The 26843-nt window shown below is 39.6% G+C and overlaps 1 long non-coding RNA gene across 2 annotated transcripts in view; it reads right to left on the bottom strand.

The window, feature by feature from the left end:
- The window catches only part of LOC102007263, a 47715-nt gene that overhangs the window by 6991 nt on the left and 13881 nt on the right, over positions 1-26843 (bottom strand). Inside the window, exons 1-6 of one of the 2 annotated variants that reach the window (XR_001234678.1) lie at positions 24422-25218; positions 23859-24004; positions 23464-23619; positions 10109-11546; positions 9932-9992; positions 2254-2397 (exon numbers count right to left, since the gene is read on the bottom strand). This is a non-coding gene — a long non-coding RNA (uncharacterized LOC102007263). Of the gene's footprint in view, positions 1-2253; positions 2398-9931; positions 9993-10108; positions 11547-23463; positions 23620-23858; positions 24005-24421; positions 25219-26843 lie in introns of those variants that run through there. The other variant, XR_261536.2, reaches the window with a different exon arrangement.

Raw genomic sequence — 26843 nt, 5'->3', positions numbered from 1 at the left:
CCCCCCGTCTCAGGGAAATGGACGCTTCCTCTAGAATGGTAATGCCATTACGACATTCCTCAGCCTCTTGGATGACTACTTGTCTTATGCCAAGCATTTCTCAAGGATAAAACAAGTCAGGAATAGAGCCCTACCCACCTAGTAATAAGTTGCCTCTAATTCCATAAGGAAGTTTGCATTTAAAATGCAACAATTTAGAACTGACAATTATAAGAATGGATGTGACTTCCTGGTGAGAAGTAGTGAGAAGTGTTTTGTTTTGTTTTTTGCTTTTTTTTTGTTTTTTTTCTGGTACTGGGAATCAAACTCACTACCTCACACTTGCCAGGCAGGCGCTGGGCCACTGAAATAAATCTCCAGCCCCAGAAGTGTTTAGATTATTTATAAATATATAACACAAATCATGGAGGATGGTTATCTTCATTAAATCTGACCAAAAATGAATAAAAACACATCTACCTAAGAACTACTGTAGGCCTAAAATTTCCTACTGGCTATATGAGTAATAATATATCAGCTACTGATACATAAAATCCATTAAAAGAATGAGTTGCTATGTTTTTAACAAAAGGCTGTTCATTTCCCCAGGTATTTCTTTACACCACTTATCCAGCAATCATTATTGAAAGACAGCCATGAAACGAGTATTTTGCTAAGCATTACTAATATGAAAAGGGAGACACTGCCCCTAACCTCAAGCATTCTCATCCAAGTGAATTAAAAAAATTATGATACAGTGTGATTAACAGCTTATATTTTAATATATTAGCCAAGATGGTGAGCTAGCTTTGTGTGAGACACAACCAGCTTGCTTATTCAGAACCATGGTCCATCACATGTAGATTATCTATATATTGTACTTTTCTGCCTTTTCAGCTCTGCTGGTCAATTTTCTTATTTTACTTCTTAGTAAAATATCCATGACAAATGGGCTGGAAAACAAGAAGAGTCTGGATAAATTTTTCTTTACTAATGAATATAAATGTATAAAATGCTTTGTATATCCATCAGAAAACAGTAGAAGCCCAAAAGAAATATGAAAAAAAAATTAAACCAATAAAAATAGATGTACAGTATCATTAATAGTAAAACAGACACAACTTTAAACAATAGTATGCTAAGGGGCAGGCATGCTCATAATCCCAGCACTGGAAAGGCTGAGGCAGGAGGATCACCAGGAGTTTGAGGCCAGACTGGACTATGTAGTGAGTTCAAGGCCATCTTGAACTACAGAGCAAGACCCTATCTCAAAATAAAATGGTATCAGGGGCTGGGGATTTAGCTCAGCAGCACAGTGCCTGCCTGGCAAGCATGAGGTCGTGAATTCGATTCCCGGTATTGGAAAAAAAAAAAGGTATCAATCACCTGTAGTCCTGATATTTTTCAAAAGTACTAATAACCAGATCGAGTGGAATAGGACCAGGACCTCTTACATACTGCTATAGAAATTAAGAGGATAATGTTACAGATTTTTACAATATTTTTGGAAATTTTAAATTCACATGCCTTTCACTCAGTAATTCAGCTTCTAAAAATCCACTATTTCTAGAGAAATATTTACATCATCTTTTAGAGAAAAAGATGATCATTTAGGATTTGTTTATGATAGGAAACCTGGAAATAACCCAAGTAATTATAAAAAGGGCTAACCAAATTATCGTGTAAAACATGGAGTCCTATGTAGCAATCTCTACTGTAGCTGTCCTTTGAGCCTGAACATTTAGATTTACCTTAACCTAGTTAATAGCTCTTTTTAATTACAATGTAGTTCTTTTTTCCCATTCCTAACCAATTTATGTCACAGTGTTCATTGCTTGACCTATATTTCCATTTCTAATGATAAGCAAAATGGACTCAGCAACACAACTCTAGGAATCAAAAGACCGAAGTTCTAATCCTGATTCACCACCTCTTAGTTGTGTCTTTTCCACAGTGTTCTTCAATCTCAGTTTCCTCATCTGTTGCAAAGTTAATAACTCTTCTTCATCTCCTTCATGTGAAGGTTCTCTGAGATAATGCAGGTAAAGGGCGCTACAGACAGTCAGTGTTTGCTAACATGTTATAACAGCCTCCCCAACCAGGAAATGTCATATGCATCACCTCACACAGCATATTACACTGGACATACTTCTTAAATAGGGAACATAAAACAAACCACACTAAGAGTTACTTTCTAAACTTAAATTAGCCATTGCCTGAATGCTTTAAAATAGCTTTAAAAATATGCTTAGATGCTTGCCTCTAAAAGTTTACCTGTGATCAGGAGAGAGACGGATGAATGGTAGTCTCTGAGTATTCAATAGAGTATTCCTTCTCCTCCTGACTGATTTAATATAAACCAGGTCTTTCATATTCTCACACCATTCCACCAAGCTTTCAACACTATTTTCAGTGGATCTGGATGATGGAGAAAAAAGATAGAAGATGAATATGCAAACAAAATCAGAGTTCAGGGTTTATTTCCAACTCCAAAACCAGGAAACTGCTGGCCTTCCACAGAAATTTTACCCTCAAGAATGTGGACTGAAATTACAGTTTCCCCTGGGTAGTTGTTCCAGCAGAATTCAACAAGTTGTGTTTCATTCTCCATGAGTGTGGGGTGAAATGTAATACTTTCAGAGAGAAAGGCCACAGCCAATAAGTGCAAAACATAGAATTTTATTCAGTAAAATGATGTTGTTCCACATTTACCTTCTTCCTGAGAGCAACATAAACAATTGATACATCTCTTACTCAAATATTTTTAGTACATGTCTTCCAAAGCTTTCCTGGGTATACTGCAGTAATTATAATAACTACAGTTTTGTCATTTATTGTAGGATGATTACTGAATATTAACCTTGGCTCCAGGTGTTTTACATAAGTTAACTTATTTAATCCTCATAATAAACCTATTAAGCTGACTCTATTATCGAGTATTATATTGTAAAATCTATTATTAGATTTTACAAAGGAGAGAAACAGTACACGGATAGGTTTAGTAACTTACACAATTATATAACTAGTATCTGCAGAAGCCTGGATTCAAACCGCAGGAAGCTGGTCCAGCATAGCCACTACTAACTTCTAGGATATGGTGCTTTTATGGAAGTAACAGCCCATGTCAGAAATGGCCCTTTTAAAACTCACATTTTGTGGATAGTATGTAGGTTTGAAATTTGATGCACTTTTTTACTTCCTAAAAATACAGTAGACATGCATTCATTAGAAAATAGAATTACTCTGAATCATATGAAATCATATAAATAATATATGACCCTACCTCACGTACTTTGAAAATGTAAAATAAGAGTAATGTTTAAGATCAGCTATTCTGATTTATAGTAGGACTTCCAGGACCTCAGGTTCAGCATGCACCCTTCCCAACTTTCCAGGAAGACTTGGACTTCTTGGGATGTAACACTCTAAGACAAAGTTTGCTGACTCAGAGGCCAATGCGGTCTGGTCGAGGAGGCTTACTGCATAAAGCCGGTGGAGTATAATATAATCAGGAGTGCAGACCCTGCAGTTCACGGAACAGGGCACACTTCACTCATGAACATGTGCTTTCAAGATTATTCAAACACCAACTTTTCACATAAAGTATAATAGAGAATGTCGTCTGCTCACAGTATCACCTCAATGTGTTTCACTCCAGTACGCTCTGCTCCTTCCTCTTCTGACCCCTCTCTGTCATCTTCCTACCCCCACCAACCACAGTTTGATGCCCACCTCTCCCAAGACTTCCCTGACACTCAGTAGATGGGGTGACTATGGTATGATGAACTATCCATTATAATTTATCATAGTAGTGTTGGGTTTTCTGTGGGAGGGGGTGGTTGCCATTGTTTGTTTGTTTGTTTGTTTGAGAAAAGTTATCACTATGTAGGCTGGGCTTGAACTCACAGCAATCCTCTTGCCTCAGCCACCTGAGTGCTGGGATTACAGGTGTATGCCACCCTATGTGGCTCATTATAATTTACTATAAATTTCATTTGCTCTACATAACTTTTCCATTATACTCTTGCTTAAATTCCATTATAATTTGTTTTACATAACTTTTCCATTATAATCTTCAGCTTCATTTATCATCAAGTCTCCAAAAATTAGTTCCCCAAAGGAGGGCATACAATCTGTCTCTTCCACCTACAAATTTATTCAGTCATTCCAAAAATAATTGCTGGGGGGCTGGGGATATAGCTCAGTGGCACAAGTGTCTGCCTGACAAGCATAAGGTCCTGAGTTCGATTCCTGGTACCAAAAATAAGTCTTGCATTCTTACTAAGTACTGTGTCCTATTCTTCTAGAACCTGGGAACCGAATAGCATGAAAAAATGGGGGTATTCTCTTGTGTTAGGCCCTACTGATTTTATTTTAGTGGTATATATAGAATGAATGGATGGATCATATATTGCTAAAATGAATGAATGAATGTAGACTTGTTAAGACTGCAAAAAACCTAGAGTATAAGTAGCTCAGGCAGATGATATGCAAAATGGGAGTGGGAGTGAGGGTTGCTACTTTACTAAGGACAGCAGGAAGACCTCTGCGAGAAGATGAGCTTCGAGAAAAGATACAAAGGAATGGTGAATAACTCCTGGAGACATCCAGGAGAGCAATTTCCAGACAAAAGGCACATTAAACACGTGACATCCTAGCAGGAAAGTCCTTCAGTTAATCGAGGAAGGGCAAGGGGGGTTAGTTTTGAGGATTGTTCAATACACCCCTGATAAACGAAGGGAGTAATTACTGTGTCCTCACAGATAGGACTCGAGAAACAAAATAAAATTATCTTAATTTTACCTTTTCTCTCTAATGATAGAAGTGCAAATACAGAGTGAAATGATAGAAAATAAGAGAAGGAGGTAGCAGGGCCTAGACAATACATAACTAAATAAGGGCTGATTGCATGATTCGTTCCTTCATAATTGCTCACCTACATTAAAGCCTACCTTGGTATGGTCAAATGTGAGCAGCAGAATGGCAATTCATTTTAAAACCATTTCACGTGTCATTCACCAAGGTCCAATCCGAACTGCTGGACTACGACGTCCACCTTTGAAAAACTCTGTTTCATAACGTCAAGCATTTATACATTAACTAGAGTTATACCTTGCTAAAAGATCTTTACTCTTCACATTTCTTATCTTATTCTTATCTTATTCTTATTCACATTTCTTATCTTATTCTTATCTTATTCTTATTTAAAAATGCATTAGTTACCATGAAAATGACATCTCTGGGTACGGGCAACCCTTGGTGACATGCACAGTGAACTGTGAAATCAGTAGCTACAATGGCCGTGGGATTTGTAGCAGTTACTTAGAAAGTGTTTACTGATCTCATGTGAAATGAATACTGTAGAATAAAGAGACCGTGTGGTCACTCATCAGAATTTTCTTCTCCCTCAGTCTCAGGGAGGTTCTGCCACCAACCACCCTCATAAAATTCGTGCTTGGTTTTGGGCACATTCTGCCATGGAAATCATCTTTCAAATGGTTCATCATTTCAGTTACACTGAGAGAAGAAATGCAATGAAATTCAGGGACCTGCAGCCACACTGCTTTTCCTTCCAAAGTCCTTGTCTCTGCAGCTGACCCTTGCGCCCACTGCTCAGTAACCCTGTATGGAATGGGTCTCTCTCTGTTCAGGAGAAGCCACCAGCTAGATAGCTGCTCAGGCGGTGAGGTTTTAGCACAAGAAGAAACCCCTTTCTTAAATACATTGCCTCTTATCCTTGATCTTTTATACATGAAATTCTACTACTTATTCCTGAAAATTCACCATCATCTTTCCTAGAGATGTCATTTAGCCTGCAGACCTAAGTTGCACAACTTGAGACTAGAAAACATCTCGGAGATTCTCACATTTTATGGCTAAGGAAACTCAAAACCTTCAGTGAGGAAGTAGCTTTCTAGAGTTAATCTCAGGTGAAGGAAGCACTAGAATTGTGTTCCTTAGCGATGAAATTAGCACATTTTTATATATTAGAGTCTCTAAGGGATTTGAATTATACCATTGACTTGATTGTTTCAAAATTCAGCTAGAATAACACTTTCAATTCTCTATACCAAAATATTCAGTGGGCAAAGAAAGTTAACAAAAGCTGTTAATCACACAAATCAGTGTTCTGGGTAAAGTTGTTGCCTGACTGCATCTGACCTTCCTTCATTCCTTCCTGCTTTCTGTCAAGTATCCTCCCACAAAGGTCTGATCCAGTCCCAAGACGGCTCGGAATAGGTTTAAACCAAACAGAACATTCCATTTTGCTAGATCTTATTGATTCAAAGTGTCACATGACTGTGGTGCATATGTATTTCCTCCGCTTCCTTGTGGTGTTTCCCTGGATAAACATAAAGCCTACAACTGCAGCTCCTCCCTTGTTTATAGCACGGGATGCACAAAATGCGTGGAAGAAAGTAGAGTAAAGAAAGACAGGTCAAGGCGGGGGATATAGCTCAATAGTACAGCGTCTGCCTGGTAAGCTCAAGGTCTTGAGTTCAATTCTCGGTACAAGAAAAAAAAAAGAGGTCAAGGCAACTCTGAAGCCCACAGTACCTGTGGACTTGCAGATATGAGAGCCGGTAATTTTCAAAATTATTTCAGGCAGTTGGAGCTTGTTTTCTATTGCTTACTGATTTATTTATTGTGTTTTGTTTTATTTATTTTTAATGCCTTTGAACCTTCACCAAATAAAATCTAATTACCCAGCAGCCTCACTGAAAACCAAGCAGGACATCCTGTTATTTTCACTCTTCACTGAGATACATCATCATCTTCCATAAGCGTTGTAGCTATTAGAATAAAACATTGATTTTCACATAAACTTACTTGTTTATCTACTTTTAGTTTGTGTGAAAATCATTCTGAATTTTAGCTTGAAGAAGAGGCCTCTGAACAAACCCAAACTGACCCCAAAACAACTCTGAGGCTCTAAGATGTAGCAATATCTTTGTCTAGGATTTCATCAGAAGTAAGAACTTACAAGAGTATGGGAGGATGCATTATTAATTTTTCTCTATTTAAAAAACCTTTGAGCAACTAACACATACAAGTATCATCTGGACGACAATTGAAATTAAGGTGAAAGAGATTTTTTTTTTCTTCTCTTTAAAACTCTTTCACTTAAGAATTTCTTAAAATGTTTTCAAGCTAAAATGGAATAGAAACCAAAACATCTCTTACTAGGAAATCATATTATAAAGTTTATTTATAGGTATTTAGACTTTTAAATATGCACACACACGCACGCATGTACACACACACACACATAATAGTTCCTATGTCTTGAAATTGTTTTCAAATGGACAGCAGGTGTCTATTTAAAAGACTTAACAAGACCAGTGGCTTTCATATATTTTCATCATGAATCAAAATCTAGTCTTCCGCCTTTTTTCACTGTGTCCTTAAATTACTAATTTTATCTTGAAGTTTTGGTAGAAAAGCAATTCTTCTTGATGTCTCTAGGAGCCCACAAGTCTTTCCATCACTGTATATTTAATATAATTTTATCTTTTGTTTTATGATCATTTAGAAAGGGAATATTCTAAAGTAGATTTTTAGCAATAAGAGTTCCCTTTGTCAGTGGTATGCTTATCCTTTAAAAGAAGCACCTCTACAAAATACAGGCATTCTGCATATTTCAAGAAAGCTATTTTGTGTGAACGGGGATTCATTTCTACCTCTATGTGAAGAAAAATTAAACTGAATACACCCGTCATTTCTTCTGTGTTTAGTCAACTGTGTACAATTGCTGGCATGATTGGTATTTGATGCTGACTTTCAAATAAATAATAATTTCACTGTAAAGTTCAGAAGGATTTTCATTGTCACTTCTCAGAGAACACATGAGCCACCGTGACAGTTAGAATACACTGGATTAGGCTGCACTAACAAGCAGTGGTTCAGGAGAAAAATCAAGTTTATTTTTTCTTCAGCCTACATGTCGGCTGGGAACCACGGGGATCTTCTCTGGACTAGCCTTACTCAGCACCCTGGGTAACCAAACATCACCATTTGGACTGCTCCCAATCACTTTAGGGAAGGAAAACCGTGGGAAAAATCATCCATTGCCCCTAGCAGTTTCGTCTTAAAAGACTTTGCTTGCATTTTATTGACTAAAGCAAGTCTAATGGCAGCTCCATGCGGGCAGAGAAGTGCAATTCCAAAATATCCTGAAGGAAAAACCAGAAATAACTGGAAGCAGCACTCTGACTACCAGCGGACATAAATTCCTGCACTGTCGTACTGCAAATCTGTAAGCTTTCCTCCTCGGCAGTCTTCTCATCCTTCCCCACACTACCGAGAGAAGAAAAGTCCTTCCTCCTGAGGAGACTGACCCTTTCTCCTCTGCGCCTGTCATCTCAGGAGCAGCTCTGCTAATCATCCCCCTCTCCTTTGTCTTGTGTTCTTAGTACTCTCCTACCCATTCCCAGAAAGGTCATATTTGTTTCTCTTACCCTAAAGTATGAAAACTCACTGATAACTTTCCCTTCTCTGTTTCTTCTTTAATATTTATTTTTCTTCTGGCCTCCACAGTTATGCTTTTGACAATCGGAGGAACATCCTAGGGCTGCCTTCTCACCTCCTTTGCATATTTTTCTACCTTCACCACTTTAACTGTAGTCACCAGTGATCTCTTTGTGGCTAAATCTCACACACACAATTTTGCTCTCACGTCCTTAACTCCCAGAAAGACTACCCAGTCCCTCCGACTCTTTACAAAGCTCTTTCACTTGGCTTCTCAACTACTGTTTTCTTGAATTCTGCCTGCTTCTCCCTGAGGTCCTCTCCAGGCATTCTGAATTAACTTGACAATCTACTTTCTAAGCGGTGGCTTTCTCAGGCCCCTCCTCTCGTCCCTGCTTTCTTCTCGACCACACTGGTCTCATCCAACACGGATGAGCTCAACCGTTTCAATCAGCATCATATATCATCATACGCTGATGATTCCCAAATCGGACTGCAAAGATCTGAGACAGTTCCACTCGTGCTACCTAAGATAAAATGCTTTTAGTCTTTGCCTGTGTCTGTGAGGTAACCACTCTCTAATTCCCAGATTCAGAGAGGGAAGACAACTGTTCTCTTTGAAGCCAAAATTGGAAAATAAAATAAAATCTGAGACAGGCATGTAACTGGATTGTAACAACATAAACATGTGTGTGTTTCTTTGTTTCACGTCTCTTGTCCCCTGGCCTTTGGGTTGGAAGAAATGCTTGCTTCTCGCTACTATAGGTCCTCAACAAATAGCTGCTACACATGGTTGAAATTGCACTTGGTACTTTTTACCTGAGAGTCACTATTCTTTCTAGAGGGAATTTATAATACTGATTACAGGCATATGCACAGGAATGCCGTATCTATGGATGTCCTGTCTCTTAGCCGGAAAATCAGTTGCTGCACAACTCAGAAAATAATGCCACAAGTACTAATATGAATTACTAGACTGTGCTGTATTAACAAGAAACCCTACAATATCAGCGACTTAAAAAACCAGGTTTATTTTTGCTCAAGCTACATTTCTACTGGTGTTCCGCACTAACAGAAGCTGCATGAAAAGTGGTATGAACTGAACTGTATCCTCTAAAGTCCGTGTGTTAAAGGTCTCACTTGCAGGGCTACTTAGAAACAGAGACTTTAAGAGATCATGAAGGTTGAAGGAGATCACAAGGGTGGAGCCAATGTCCTTCCAAGAAGAGGCAGAAGCAGGAGTCGTGGCACATTCCTGTCATCTCAGCATTCTGGGAAGCTAAGGCAACAGGATCCCAAGTTTAAGCCTGGTCTCAAAATATAAAACAGGGCCTGGGATGAGCTCAGTGCAAAGATCCTGAGTTGTGTGTCCAACACCACACACACACACACACACACACACACACAGAGTAGAGACAGAAAGTGTGCTCACTTATTGAGAAAAGAATATTAAAGACATACAAGAAAGTGGCCATCAACATACCTAAGAGAAAGTCCTCAGGAACAGCCAAACCTAGAGCCACCTTTTCTTGGCTTTCCAGCCTCTGGAATCATAAGAAAATAAATGTCTACTTTTAAGCCACTCTATTTTGTTAGGGCAGCCCTAGAATGTTAATACCAGAAGTAAAAAATAAGAGATCACTGGTGCCAATAAACTTACCCACGTAGGGTGACGCTCTTCTCCTGTGAAACTCCAAGGACCAATCAGAGGTGTGACTTTCATCCACCACCAACTCCCAGGAATGTGCTGAAGGGCACGGGAGACGATTTCCCTCTTCAGATGGGACCCAACCCTTCTAAAGAGTCACTTCTCCCATTACACGAGTCTGCTCCTGTGTGCTTGAGCAAGGGATTGACGAGAAGGTGCAGAGCACCCAGTAGCAGGTCGGGAGCAGAGCCTTAGGCAAGGAGAAAACAGACTTTCTTCTCCCCAAGGGTTTTGAAATACTACACTTCCTCAGTATGAGTTTGACCTTTAAGGACACGCTGCTCCGGGTCTTCTGGTTTTCAAGCATCCCCTAACTGCTCGAGCTCTGCCCTGAGGCACACACTGCAGGCATGGAAACTGGAGGCCAACCCTTACCTGCCTCACCCATCTTTTCCAACTCCGGATTAATGAGTTACTTTTTCTTTACTAGATTTAGCAAATCACAATCCTAACTCAGGACCAAAAGAGTGAATTCTATCCTTTCAAAAGCAATCAGTTGCATTAGGTCCTGTGCGTTTTGTCACTGTATCTGACCAAAAGTATAACTTTGGTTTTTGTATATGTATACACAAGGCAGAAGCAGAAATATGATTGTAATTATGCTATAGAGCAGAACAACTCCATTGATACAGCCTTAATAAGGTCGGCCATATTGAACAACAGGGGAAAAATGCTGTGACGGATCATTTTTCAAATCCTGTGGTAGCCTCGCAATGAGTGTATTATCATTTATATTAATGAAAATGAAACCTGCAGGTGATTTCCAAACTTTGGTTAGACGGAACAAGAATCCAATCTAAATTCTGCCCTGTGACCACCGCAACTATCTTGGAAATTCTTCAGCGCCGGCACTCGCCTGGCCTCGGTGAAGTCTCCCGATAGCTCAGGAAGTATCTCTGCCTCCCAAAGCAGACTCAGGAAACTCCTGGACCAATGAAGCTATAGTTTTGCTGAAGCAGCAGCTTTGGGATGAGTCAGCAGGGAAAGCACCAAGCTGCCCTGATAAAATACAACAGTTATCACCAAGTGGCCATTGGCACATCTTTACCCTTGGAGAAATCATCCAAGAATTGCTTCCGACCCCCATGGTGGCTGCCTCCCTCTTTCCTCTCGCTGTTTATCCGCCTTCCGTCTTGGGCACGTGACTACATCACTAAGCATCTATTCTGCAGCGCGTTTCCTAGCCCGTTTACGGACTTCCTGTTCTAAGAGGTTGTGCAGTGTGTCCTCTGGGCCTCACAACTCAGTCAGTCAACTGCCCAACACTCCCAGTGCAGCTGCTTTGCTCCAAAGTCACTGCGGATGCTGTCTATCCGCACAGTCTTCATTCACCGCATTGTCCTGGGCAGCAGCCCTTCATCCCCGTGCCTATCCCACCTCAGCTCTTCCTCTAGGCGACAGAGAAAAAGGAGATGCTTTGTTTAATTTATTTCTTCCAATTTCCACTCACGGCGCTCTGCTCCAAGAAGGAGTGGATTCAGACATTTGTGCCCTCAGCAGTTATCACATTTCTGGTTCACTCCCCCCAGTGTCAGCAGAGACCACACAACACCTTCGAGAAGGTCCCTGCTCCAGCCAGAATGCTTAGCCATGTCTGCCCTGAGTCCTGTCAGTAAAATTAGCATAAGATTGAATTTCCTTTGGAACTTTGCTTACTTCAATGACTGTCCATTTCTTTAAAGGTTTTCTAAACCCTCTTGTACTTAAACACATGTTGTATCATTGTAAGTCACTGAGTCAAAGCAGAACAAACAAACCAAGAGCTTGGGGTACTGGCCCTTTGGAAAAGATCAGACATCTGGAAACCCATGTACACTGCCATCCCACCTCACAGACAGAATCTATAATATCTCCCCTCTCTGCTGCCATGGCTCCCAACAGTTACCTCCCTTGCGATGCGTCTGCTGCCAGGCTTTGCCCGACTTGGGGGAGGTCTGTGTCCCTTCACTGGGAGGCCCTCACTGAAGATTGGCTGTCACGGTGACTTACGCGCTCAGAGCACTCTCCCCCCCCATGCGTCCTGATGAGCGATTATGAATAAATAACGTGGGTCTTCCAGATTCTGAATTTCCACTGTGAAGGTCAATTCTAAACTCACTTTTCTCCCCATGTACAAATCTTCTTTTCTCAGACATGTGCAAATGACTTCTGCTTATGACCACTCTGAGTGAAGGAAAGGAAAAGAAAGAGGAAAAAGGAGAACATACTGACTGCAAATCTGAAACCAAGCGGTATAGTAAAGTTTGAGCTGCATATGTTTCCGCAGAAACTGAGCGCGTGATTTTAGCACTGTGTGACTCCAAAAGCCAGGTTCTTCCCGGCGTCGTGCTGCCACGAACCCCGAAGCGATGGAACACTTACAAGAAAGAAAGGAGGCAAACAGCCTGAGGTGGGAGACCACTGAGCCAGCAAAGAACGCTGGGATTCCTACGTGGCTGCTTCAGTCTCTCACTCCCATCGCCTCAGCGAGTTTTCCCTTTATTGATATAATGTAACTTGAGACATCAAAAGGGTCCCTCTCTTTTCTCTGACAATACTTGAAATGGGATCTTTCATCTTTTCTTTCCACAAAATAAAGGATGTGTAGTCCTCAAGAATTCCCATCCAAAATAGAATCGCTACGTGATCTCTGAGTATAGTTACTGACAGCAGACAGAAACATGTAGTATGTGTATTAACTTTGACGAGGTGGATGAGCAAGAGAAGGAGGAGGAAAAGCCCAAGCCAGGAAGAGTAGATAGCCAGTCCAGGAAGAAGAGTCAAGGAGACGAGCACCCTGTTGGTTAAACCAAAAGCGGACACCTGCACATGTAAGACAGGAGGAGGAGCAGAAATGGAAAATATAAGGATACCTAACCCATCTGAACCCAAGGGCAACCACACTTCAGCTGGTTGGGACAGAAGAACAAATGCTGAAAAACAGATTAAAGGGAAGAGAAACTGTCCAAAACAGTATCCTGAGCTTATTTCTATTATAGAATATGCATCATTCTGTCAAAAGTCCCTGCCTGCTTGCCTATCACCTCCTCTAGATCATGAGTTTCAGAAGACATGTGCTGTATGTCTGTTTCACTTTTGTAGGACCAAAGCCTAATATATCATTCAACATATAGGAGAGGTTTGCTCATGTTCAATGGATGAATGAATTAGATCAGTTTCCTTTCTTTCCTATTTTCATTTTTTAAATTCCATTTTAAAGATTAAAAAGACCAACAAAACAACAATGAAGACAAAATCAAAACAACACAAAAACAACAAAAAAGGATACATGACCTCAAAACAAAATGATAGGAATTAACAATGGCTGCTACATTACACACCCTTATCTTCAGTGAAGTTGCTGAGTCCACCAGATGTAAGAATGTAAGATTGATCAAACAATCAAATAGAGTAACAAGTAATAAAAAAAAAATTGGAAATGATGCAGAGCTTCACCATACAAGATGGTAGGAGTCCAGCAGTGGTTCTTATACTGCATATTGTTTTTTTCAGATCAGTCATTCTGATTACCAGATTCAAAATTGGTCAAGAAAAACTAAAATTTTAAGCACTGACTGTCCTTTTCAATAAACCACAGACATCAGCAATATACCTATCCCAGGTATCCTTGTATATACATATAAATTTTGTTTTTCTTTTTTCAAGAGAAAAAAACCAGAATAACAAAAACAAATACATAAACAAAACACCATAGAGAACATGTATAAAATCTTTACTGTGAGGAGCTGAATGTTCTTCACACATGATGGCACTTCAAAGCTGTGTATCCAGAATTCTTAGAGGTACAAAGGCCCTTGAAAAATATAAATTGTGTCATATGCAGATGTCCAAAGATCTCCACTAGTAACTGTGATGTCTTAGTTACTTTTCTCATTGTTAGGACTAAATACTCAACAGTCAAAGTTGAAATAGGAAAGGTTTATATCTGCTGACAACTTGAAGAGAGTTCAGTCCATGGTTGGATGACTCTGAAGAATGGTAGCATGGCAGAGGGGCATGGCAGAGGAGAAACAGTTCATTGCAAACAGGAGACCACAAAGCAGCAAGCCTGCCTTCCTTCTCTCTCTTTATATTCCATCCAGGCTGCAGGCTTATTGGTTGGTGCCAGCCAGACCCCGAGTGTGGCTTCCACTATCCACACCCTTAATTCCAGTATCACACCCTTAATGCACATTCACGTACCCCAATCTAGCCAGCTTTGCAACTCCCCACCATGGCTACATGAAGCTTCGGGAGGACATCTAGGTACAAGACATAATACTTGGCAAACAGGCTCAAAATCTAACAAATACCACTAGTGGTGCTATGGAAGTATTTATGTTTAGGAGCCTATACTTAAGGATGCTTCTTGAGATATTCTATTTTTAATAGAAATTATTTAAATCAATCTCTACTCAAACTTCAATTACATTATACCCAATATATGTATGACAGATTTAGAGCAAATATAGCTACGAATTCCAAAATAGTTCCCCTAGAAGTATTATATAGTTTAAGTTAATTTAATTTCCTGTTTATGTATCTGAGGAAAATGTAAAAGTTTTTCTACCCAAGCTTCTCTTTCCTCATTATTAAAATATTCAAACTGAATTACTTTTAAAGCAGGATTTAGTGTTCAATCAAATATTAAGGAGAATGTGTTCCTTCCCAGTGGTTTAATAATAATTCTTACATCACCAACCCTGAATATTCATGTTATGCAAATGAATTCTATAGATTCCATCACTGTCAGCTGTTGCCACAGCAGGGCATGAGGACAATTACTCTTAATAGATTCAAGATTTCAGCAAATACCAAACTGTCTTCCTTGACTAACTATCAATAATTCAACTTTTGAGGAATATAATACTGAGGCACGGGAGGCTGCCCTTCACAGAACACAGACCTAACTGCATAAAAGTGCGATATCACTTGCCTGAAGCCTTGCTTCAGCTATATCTGCATGACGTAAAGACAACTGATCTACTCAGAGGGAGAATCGAATCAGCCGAGCGTGTATTAATCATGCTTTAACCGCAGTTCCATCAGTGGTGTGACTGTGTTGTAGTCACTTAGTCTCTCTAGGATTCAGTTTCCTCATCTGCAAAATGAGGAAGATGGATGAAGTTAGGGTCCAAAATCTTTTTCCATAAAAGGATGGACAAGTATATTAGGTTTTGTGGAACAGATGGTCTCTGGTCCAGCTATCAGTTCTTCCATTTTAATGCAAAAGCGGCCCTAGATAATCTGAAAATGAAAGAGCACGTCTGCGTTGTCATAAAACACTGCCGCATGAACAGCAGGCGGCAGGACAGTTGGCTGTGTGAGAAGGTTGGTGACCTCACTCAAGTCTTTTTTCAAATCTGTGATTCTATATGTTAGATACATAAAAAGCACTTAAAAATGACAAGAAAAAATACAAGTTCCTCAACCACCTATGATGAAAGGGGCACAGAAATTCCCCACTCTAGAATAAGTCTGCTGAAACACCTCAAAATAATTCCCATGTAAACCAAGTTGATAACAGATCAACAAAGTTTATTCAGTTCTGGTCCGCTGGCATACACCTTCTTAGTGGCCCCAACATACACAAATGCTGTAAATCTGCTCATTTCTGGATGAGGGGAACATGATCATCAACTTCTAAGAATGATGGGATCACTCCAGGTCTTGTTGCTTTTGAGAGCACTGAAGAAATTGATCTGTACTAGTAACAATATATCAACTCTCACTGCAGCTTCAGGTTTAAAGAAAAAGGAGAAACATCTTGCATTCCGATGTAGAGTACCTATTTCATTGAGCAGCTAAGATGAAGAAAAGTGCAGAAGTGAAGGTCCTGTGTTATTCTTTTGGGAAGATCTTTGGAGGTCTACAATCTCATTCTGTCTCACTATCAAGAAATATGTACACACAGACTTGTACAGAGGAGCCGTAGCTAGAGAATGCTAATCTCCAGGCATCTAGGGAATTACTGGTTGCTGTAAAATCAATTTGTTATATTCAAAACAAGTTTAAAATGTTCATAGGGGTATTACAACTGCCCCCAGGAAACACATTCCCAATGACAAAGAATCTCCGGAGAATAAAAAGAACGGAGGAGTCACTTGGTTTATAGCAGGGTTTGTCAATTTCAGCATGAGCGACATTTGGACCAGGTAACTCTTTAATGTGAGGAGCTGCTATGCACTACAGAGTTTTTAGGTGGAGCAACCCTAAGCCCCCTTCCTCTTTCCTCAGTCCTGACAAACAAAATGTCTCCAGACCTTGTCAGGGAATGGAGAAGGCAAATTACAGATAGCAGAGAACCTCTGAATTATAGAAACTTATGATATTTAGTTGGCCCTAAATCATTATTCACGACTCTAGACTCAGCTACTTCTCCAGACCAAACAAACATTTGCAAATATTTCATTATAAAGATTTCCCAGGTCCCTTCCAGCTAATTTCAACTAATCATTCAAACAGGAAGAAACATAGAGGGATTGTTTTTTGGAGAAAAAATATTATCTTACTTTCTCTGTCCAAAGTAGTTCTTAACCCTTTCCCAGTGACAATGTCATGATTTCTAAATTTTATACACAAGAAAATCAAAGGTGACTCACTAATAATATATCTACCTTCACGCTCAAAGTATTGTCCATTATTTTTTACACCAGATATTAATGAAAGGATCTACAGAGTCTTAGGTGATAGTCATAGCTCAATGGCTCAGTACTGAGTCAGTCTGCATGGGCTTGAGCTCTTAAATTCCTAACCTCTCTCATTCCAAGACCAGGTTTGTTTTTACTCTACATAAATCCTGCCTGCCTTCCTTAAAGAGTTTTCATCAAGAGTACTATCTTTTCTCCAGATCCTATTGTTGAGTCCCTACTACCTCCTACCCACTTCCCAGTGAGCTATACCTTATTTGTTGACTTTACTGGGTCATTTCCTGTTGATATCTTTCCCATCTTCCTTGTAGGTAAAACCTTGAGGTTCTATCCCATTTCTGTATTCCAATTTTTCCTGTGTTATGGGGTTTCATTTTTGGATTCTCACCCTAAAATCTACCATGTACTTATACATTTGAAAGGAAGAGTAACCATGGGGAGAGAGGGAGAAGCAGGTTACTTCAAAGGCATCCTTCTTTGAAAAGCTTCCTAGTATAACCTGACACACAGAACTCTGATTATGAAAGAGAGATATAATCACAGAATATGCTGTTATATTTTGTTACTCTGATATGAGACTTTCTAGCATTCTGAGCCATGCAAATACTGCTACTGTTCTCTAATATTTTAGGTAGAGCGAGCAAAACCAGAAAGACATTAAAGATGTGTTGAGAGGTAGCTAATGGGATCCATGATTGGTTTGTCTCTGTACAGAAGAAGAAGAAGATAGAGAAGTAGACGAGAAAATGAGAAAAGAGTCGAGACAATATCAAGTTGAAACTAAATATGACAAGAAAAAAAGAAAGAAATTAAATAGGAGATAAATTTTAAATCTTGTGCAAAATTGTGTCTGACCTTACTTTGAGAAGAAATAATATTCACATTTAATTGCAAATCTGAGCATGTATATTCATATATTCTGTCAATTGTCATAGACTCAGGAAAAGTTTATTTATGCATAAAATTAACCAGGAAATTTTTATTTAAACAGAATACTGAGATGAGGTCAAGGAGCAAGTGTGTTTGCTTGGCTTGTGCTGCATATATAATGAGCATCAGTGAAAAATACATGAATTATAAACATCTCAAATTGTGCAGCCTTAGTAATGTGACATATAGGAACTCCAAGACTGGCAGAGTGAAGAACATGATCCAGGATGTTAGATGTGTTTAGGGATCTGGGTTGGGGCAGGCACAGAGAAATCTCCCTCAGCTGTAAGTCTACAACTTGTATGCAAACCCTAATGTTTAGGGTGACAGATACCTACCCTAATGTTTAGGGTGAGGTTGCGTCTATAAACTCATAAGGTAGAAGGGCCCCCTCATCAAATAGAGACAATGGTAATGCCATTGTCTTTGTTACTTTTCTCTTTGCTGAGACAAAATGCTCAAAGCTCAAAGTTAAAGGAAGAATTATTGTAGCTCACGGTTTGTAGAGGTTTCGGGTCATAATCCAGTTCCAAGGCTGAAGGGCATTACAAAGGTAGAGCAGTGCATGGCAGGCAGAGGGCAGCAAAGCAACGAAGCAGAAAGTGCAGACAGCAATTCTCTTTTTCTCTCCTATATTCTACCCAGGCTACACACCGTTAAGGCAGGTAACACTCACACCCACGGTGGGCCTTCCCATTGTCCACACTCGAAACTATGCCAAACTAATGAGAATACTATTTTAGTAATCACACATCCTTAATCTCAGCATCACACACCCTGGCTCGGGCCACCTCTGAAAAGCTTCACTTCTGACCACATGAGGCTTTCAGGGGACGTCTAGACAGAAGGCATAACAGCCATGGATTAAGGATGTCCTAACTGGTTGGAAGCACATCCCCAGTCAGTGGCTCAAAAAGCACAGAATAGTGAAAGGAAAAAGAAATGGGAGGTTGACAGGTTGTAGAACGGCTACCAGTCCTCACTCAGGTACCTGGATTTCAGCTAAAGCCTGCAGTTCAGATGAGAATAGAAATGCAAATCAGCGAGAAGGCCCGAAGTTCAGGAGGTTGGATTCCAGGATCTATCCACTATGAAAGATGAGGCTGTAATATTTCTAAACTTCCTCATTCACCTACTGATTCATTCGCCCACATGATTACCCGCACATGCACCCTTATCACCTACATGGCACTATGAGAAGCCATTTTTGCCCCTGTAGATCCAACATGGAAAAAATTAAACATGTTTCCACTCTTATGAAATACTTGGCTGGAACCATTTTTGAGAACTGATTAGTAATAAATGTATAGGCAAAAAAGAAAGCTTCAGCAATACAGGGCTTAGAGATACTGCCAGTACTAGCAAGGTTAAGCTGTCTTTGTCCTTTAAAATTCCACCAGAGCCCATAGGTAGTTGGACTAATATCAAGGAAAAAACATCATGGGTATGGATTCCACCAACACCAACTATGACAGGTGTGACTCTCCTACCTTGTAGGCACTTACAAAATAATAAGTGGAGGCGATGATGGGGATGGTGACAATTACAAGTAATAATAGTTATACAATTGTCTCAGAGCCCAGCCAAGAAAAAAATCACACAGAGTGAGTAAAAATAAGTTAATATAAAGGTGCTAATTCAGTAAAAGTTTTTAATTAGGTATGAAAAGGCAAATAGAGAATGCTAAATTATCACAATAGCTACTGCAAGATCTCCAAAACAGGAAAGCCAGCCGCTGGTGCCAACTCTGCCGGAGTCGGGAAAATCACAAACCGGACTCCGCTGCTGCTGTTGAAACAAACTTCTGCTGCAGGGGAAGGAAGCTCTGGGGAGCGATGCCCCTGAGAGAAGAAAACCAGCAAAAAGTAAACAGGAGGAAAAGCAGAAATAACAGCCCGAATAAGGAGTATGTGCCACTCACGTCACCTGCTCACAAGCTCCCCTCGTACACCTGCATGACAGTTTAATCCACTGACAAAGCAAAACATAGACAGTTAAGCTGAAAGATAAGAGATGATAGTTTAATCATCAACATAGTAATCTCGTCATCATAAAGTCATTAAAGGCAAACTCTTTGCCTCTCTGAGACATTGTAAAATAAGGAAAGTAATGCCTACCACAGAGTGATGTTTTGGGAATTAGACAAGAATGTACATAAAGCACATCACATAGTGCTTGACGATCATGCATTATCTCACAACAGTCAATGGCTTCCTTTCCTGACCCATTCTTCCAAGCACATTTGCCACTCCCAGGGCTTTTCTTAAACAACCACATTGTAGAACTTCCTGTGTTGTTTGATCTATTACCAGAACAGATCTCAGCAAGAGAAATCTGTTCATAAAGCCTCAGCTGATAGAGAGCCCTTCTAGGTGGAGGGCCATATCTGGATCTTGGATTTTTCACTTCCATTCTCCCCGACCACATCCTCCAAAATACGGCAAAGAAAAAAGTACACACATCTCCCTCTGCCCTTGCCATCATCAAATAGACTAACTTTCTATGGTCCATAAAGAGACATTTAAACTCCTTATTTCCTCCCCTTGAATAGTTCTAACAAGACTTCAAACTTGATCCAATGTCCCTCAGCCCCCAAAATTATCTGATTGTTGGATGGAGGCCATGTCCAAAAAAAGTGGACATAGCAACCCACCACTCTTTTTGTTTTCTCAGTCCAGCAGCTATCTTCCTTCAGTATCAGTCCAGCCAGCAGAGACCTCGTGTCACTCAGCTTTCCTAATGCTGGGATGAAATATTTGACATCCACAATTTAAGATGGAAAAGGGTTATTTTTGGCTAGTGGCTTCAGAGGGTTCAGTCCCTGGTTGGAAGGCTACAAGGCATAGACATCAGAAACATTCCACACAGGGGTACTGGGGACAACCACTCTTTACAGATCATTCCCCAGCAACACACTTCTCTGCCCAAACCCACTTCCTAGTAGCTTATTTCTAATGACCTCATCAATGGATTAATCCTGCATGATCCAGTTACCTTCTCAAAAACTCCACCTTTGAACTCATGAGCCTTTAAGTGAACATTTTAGATTAAACCAGAATAGATGTTAGATGGAAAACTCTTGAAAATAGAGAAATATCTAGTGTTATATCATCTGATATTGGAGACAAGAGCTACCATGTCTAAGAATGGCCTAGTAAATCAACTCCTGCAAAAAAGGAACATATAGCTCAACGAGTATCTCATCTGAAATTATAGACTATTAGCTCATTTCCTTCCTAATCCATGTTTCATTGGTTCTATATTAATTATAAAACCTTGGAAAATCTTCCTAACCTCCAAACCTTATTTAATTCTTATAAAATGGCATAACTAATATTATTGCATAGATTTTTAAACAGAGATTAGATGAAAGAATATATTTCCATGGTGAGGAAAAAATGGGGAATTGTTCTTTTAGGGGTATATAATTCTAGTTTTGCAAGATGAAAATGTTCTGGTGCTCTGTTAGCCAACAATGAATATACTCATCACTACTGAACTATACACTTAGAAGGGGTAAGATGTCATATTTTATGTTCTGTGTTTTTTATGCTAATTTTTAATAATGTAGTCCAAGAATGAACAAAAAAATAGCAGTATGCATACACACACACACACACACACACACACACACACACCCAAGAGAATGTGTCCAGCAGTATAACATGACTGGCTCATCAGATGCGTTCAAATACCTATGAAGTTCTCTCTCTTTCACGTTTCAGTTTCCAATCTCCTGACTTCAGCCTCACCTTTATGAATTTTTATTTGTTCTTTCTCTGACCACTTTGGGGATTTAATCACATTCTTTCCAGTTCTGCTCCTTACCTGTTTCATACAGTTATGTTTTTGTTTTTTGTTTTTTTTGTTGTTGTTGTTTTTTCTCCGGTACCGGGAACCGAACTCACGACCTTGCACTTGCCAGGCAGGCGCTTTTGCCGCTAAGCTAAATCCCCAGCCCCTCATACAGTTATGTTTTAATCTTGCCAAACAGAGTACTAGCTCCTGCTGAGAAACTACGGTACCTTAGACCTCTTTTATGTTCCCCTTCATGTTCAAGGCGTTAACTCTTCCCTGGAATTTTGCTTCACATGACACGGACCCTCCCAGACCCAAGATGCTGCAGTTACCACTGTGGCTTCTTGGGCCCTGCTCAACACTATCAACCAACACTTAGTTATTAATATGTTACTTCATATAAAAACTTCTATGAGACAGAGAGGGCAGTGAATTAAAGAACAAAATAAAAGATTGACCATAGGAAACTGGGAGCAAGAATTTTTGCAAGAAGAAAGGGAACCAAAATATGGAGGGATGAAGGAGGGAAGGGACGGGAAGAGAAAGCGATAATAAAGAGAATTAAGGTGTGCTATGTGCGTGCACCGATTCCCATGATGGACGTAACCTTTCTGTACTCCATACATGTACTAAGGAAAGCACAGAAAGAGAAAGATATAGGAGAATGATTGTTCTCCAGATGCATACAATGTATTTGCACAAACTAAACACAAAGAGGTTAGTACAACCACAAGGAAAAGAAGGTCAAGAGCTCTTTGAGTGTTACAGGAAAGACAGGTGTTCAGAAACCCACGGGTACTTCAGAGAAATTAAACACGATATTAGCTTTAGAGAAGCACTAGCACTAAGTATATTTTCCTTAGTGTCAAAATGTTTCTCCAGAGGAAAACATATATCTGTCTACCAATCCTAATTTTAAAATAAGATGATTATATCTTCTCATGAAAGTGATAACATTTCAGGCACTATAACAGATTCCACATAGAAACAAAAGAATTGTCCCTATTTAGTGGCAAACAGTTTTATAATTTTTTTATTTTAAAGAGAGAAAATAAAAATAATAAAACAGATAAAAATAATAAAACAGATTCAAAACAAGTTACAATACAGGAGAGTTACAATAAGTAATGCTCTGCATTTTGCTGTCTTCACAGTAGTTGTTCAGAGTGCAAGATACAGGCGTGCTATCTTGTTCAAACCATATTAGCACAAACCTTTCTTTTCAATGAACTAAAAGAAACTAGCTGTATAACTATCTTAACTACCTTGTGTATAAATCTATTTTTTTTCTTATTTCCTTTCTTCCTTTCCCCTCTCTCCATCACAATTTGTCTTTTCCTTTGAATAGTTTCTTCCCAATTCACAATATCTTCTGTACATTTTGGATCTTATTTACTCATTAAATTTCTCACACTAGTGAGACAATATGATGCTTGTACATTTGGGTCTGATTTATTTCACTTATGAGGATGGCCTCAGATTGCACCAACTTACCTATAGGAGTCTCCAGTTTATCCTTCTTTGTGGCTAGGTAGTACCCCATTACATTAAAAAACCACATCTTTTTTATACTCCTTGGTGGCTGCAGTAAGTGTTCAATTTGAATCCATCTGTCTGGTTCCAAAGCATAGAATCCATCTGTCTGGTTCCAAAGCATAGATTCTTCCATTATACAAGCTGTTCATTCATAAAGCATTTATTGATTTTTTTATTATAAGCAAGTACAAAACATTTCTTTTTTATGTGGTTCTTAGTCTGATGAGCGGGCAGTTTGATAACATCTGATTCCACCAAAATTCAGTGAATCCAGGAATCAATATTCCTACCAGAAAGTATGCCTCACATATTAAGGAAATACAACACATCCTTGGGAATTCTGAGTTTCTTAAAATTCTCTATCAAGTGTTAAGGAATAAAATGAACAGCGGTCGCTCACATGAGCATACTTACAAGCCAGATGCTACTGTCAGCCCCGCTTAATAAATAAGAAAGCTGAGGCGCAGAGAAGTGACCTTTACCAGCTCAGAGTCTGTAGGTAACGGTGAAGTCAGCCGATGAGCACATTCTCTTCGTCTCCGGGGTATGCCACGTATGTGTAGAAGCTTACTGGAAAAAGAAATGAACTGAATAAGACCATTTTTTTGCAATAGGAAAATTCAGAATAAGGGACAAGACAGAAAACGCCACTGTATAAGATAATGTAAAACTCCAGTTTGACTGAAGCAGGAAATCATGGCAAGTAAAACTGAACAATTAGAGGCCAGACCACAGAAGTCCTGTAGCAGGGCAAGGATCTTAGAAATCATTCCGTGAACACTTCAGTGTGCACAGTGAAAAATGCTTACCCAGCTATCTATGGAGGATGATCGGATCGCTAGAACTAGAAGAAGGGACTCCACTAAGCGCAGCTCCAATAACGCAGGCAGCAGGGAGAAGATGCGAACCTAACTGCGGGTGGACGGGATGATGGAAAGGTTGAAACAGGATGTGCCTGGATGACAAAACCGGTGGAACTTGGTGACAAATTTGATGCGTTCACCTTCCTGCCTGTCAGGTTTTCCTGTTTCCACTACTTTACCCAGGAAAAGAAAAAACACAAGTATGTCTTTGCCATTTCAGAAGTAACTCGGCATGATGCCAACGGGGCAAGCACTAAGAAGGAGCAGAATTCCCACCCGGGAAGTATGGAACCTTCTACAGTACACAACCTGCTGCAGCGCAGCCCGGAATCCAGGCAGAGAAAAAGGACGAGGGTGAGGAAGGCTGTGTGACTGTGAGGGAAACAGGTCCCCGAACACTGAGGTTCAAGGCAGGCGTGCTTGTCCTTCACAGGGGAAGCCAGACGGTCTGGGGACGGAGGTGATCCAAAGTCAATGTGGAGAAACAGCCGGGTACTTTCCTGAGTTACCTAACCTGGATGTTTCCTTGGCGCGGAGTGTCAGGAATCCACAGGACGAATACTTGCGATGAGCTATGCAGAGGAAGTGAGGGGGAAATGTGAGGACCCCCGAAGGCATCAAAGTAGTGCAGGAGTTCGCAGCTGTTAGTTCCTCTACTAAAACATCCAGCAAAAGAGAGAAATTGCGGTCACAGAAGAATGAAGGTGGGAGACAAACAAGGTAGTGATCTGCAATAAAGTTACAAGACACGCTGTGGTTTGACAGCGCTGCGGTGGTCGCACCGTCACACTCCGTCTTGCCCTGCCGTGGGGCACAGTCGGTGCTCAGTACCGCTAGGCAAGTGTGCAAGTCCATGCATTCTGCCCTAGGCACTGGCGGTTCTTGTAACTGTAGGATGTCATCTGCGACTCGCAGTTGGGAGTGTGTGCATCAGCAAGGCCCTACTGCTTTTAGGGCTTTAAGTTACTGCATAATAAGTTATGTTTAAAAGCCTCACTGCTTCCATCACAAATATTGGTCTTTGTGAGCAAAAGTGCCCTTTTCAATGATTTTTTTTGCTAAATGCATTGCCCAATGGCAAAAGGACAGTCATATTTATTAATATAGCATCATACTTTAAAAGGACAGTAATATGTATGAATGTTGTATCATACTTTTAAAAAACACTGTTTTTTAACCTGTGTAATATATACTATCTATGCAAATAATTCCTAAAATTTCAAATGTATTTCTGGAAATGGTTATTTTGTCACTCCTAAATTCAGATTTCTCTCTTGTTTTAAACAATGAAATAAGGGGCTGGGGATTTAGCTCAGCGGCACAGCGCCTGCCTGGCAAGCACAAGGTCGCGAGTTCGATTCCCGGTACCCAAAAAAATAAATAAATAAATAAATAAATAAAAATAAACAATGAAATAAATAAAAGGCAAAATCAGCTCCTAGAATTGCTCAGAGACTTACTAGATGGTCAGACTATTAAACATACCTTCCTCAAAACACCACAACAAGCTTTAAACCCAGGTCTTTCATTCTAGATATGCCTAATATTCTTTATGGGGAGGCTAAGGGTATTTTTTCTTAAGGCAAGTAAGAATATTTAGTTGAAAATGTTTAATAAAGTAATTTTAATTAGATGTGTGCATTAATCATGAAATCATGCAGAATGAGTGTTATTATATTCATCCATTGATCTTAATGAAACTTGTCATAAGAATATTTACAACACAATAAACAGATTATGATGATCAGGGTTGTTTGAGGTAACTGTAGAGAGTTACAGTAAAGCTTGTGTCTATCAAAATAAAGCATATTGTTTTACACTCTGTGTTCTATGCTATTCTACTTGTTATACAGAAACTTAACTTGGAACTGGGAACAAAACCTCGCTCACTATCAATCACCCCCCATCCACTCTCCACATCAAGAATTATCAGGATATCTAAATATACACTCTGCACATAGATGGCTACAGAGCTTTTGCATATTCAATATCTGCAATAAAATAAACTGCAGTTACAATATCAGACATCAGAGGGCTAAGGTGAGTCTTACCTTTTCACATATAAGACACAATGTCTTTATTTACCTTATTGAATCTCTCCCACTTTCCTGAAGGGAAATGAAGAGTCCAAATTTTCAACTAGGAAAGGTAACATGCCCTGAAACTTTGTGAACACCCTATGAAGGCTTACAGTGGCTGGAGATTGGTACTTCTGTCTTGTGTGTTGGGCAAAACCCAGGATGAAATGAGGGAAAAAGTTTTGATAAAAGAGAAAACAAGTATTTCTATACTAGTCATATATTAAGACAATGCATGCATCATAAATCCTTCTTTTTAGCATGTGGTGTACATATATATACTTCAGTTAAAGCCAACACAAAATAAAATGTGTTAATTATCAACTTAACAGTTTCAAACCTGAAAAAAAACAAATTAATGAGAAGAAATCTGAGGGTAAATTAATGAGTCCCATAAATGTTGTAAGGGAAGGATATTACATTCTTTTTACCAAGGAAAGAAACATTTTCTGGTGATAAATCCTTTCTGATAATATTTTGGTAGTGGTTGTTTTTTGTTTTTTGTTTTTTGTTTTTTGCTGCTGGGAATTGAACTCATGACCTTGCACTTGCCAGGCAAGTGCTTTTGCCGCTGAGTATATCCCCCGCCCGGTAGTGGTGTTATTTCTATTGCTTTAGAAACACTCTTATCCTGGTGATTTCCTAAAGCATATTATTTTATCCTCTGTATAACCTATTCTTCTCTTCTTATTATATAGGAACAGAAAGAAATCAGAAAATTGCCTTTTCATAGCTATTCCTCAACACAGGCAATACTATTTCCATTGCTAAAAGTACTCAACACATTCACCTGTATATCCCATGAGACAAGTGTATTCTACAAGGTTCTCATATCAAAGTGAGGTGTTTTCAC

This window comes from Chinchilla lanigera, unplaced genomic scaffold (assembly GCF_000276665.1).
Source record: "Chinchilla lanigera isolate Chin_1 unplaced genomic scaffold, ChiLan1.0 scaffold00031, whole genome shotgun sequence".
Taxonomy (NCBI): domain Eukaryota; kingdom Metazoa; phylum Chordata; class Mammalia; order Rodentia; family Chinchillidae; genus Chinchilla; species Chinchilla lanigera.
This window is presented reverse-complemented; position numbering and strand designations above follow the sequence as displayed.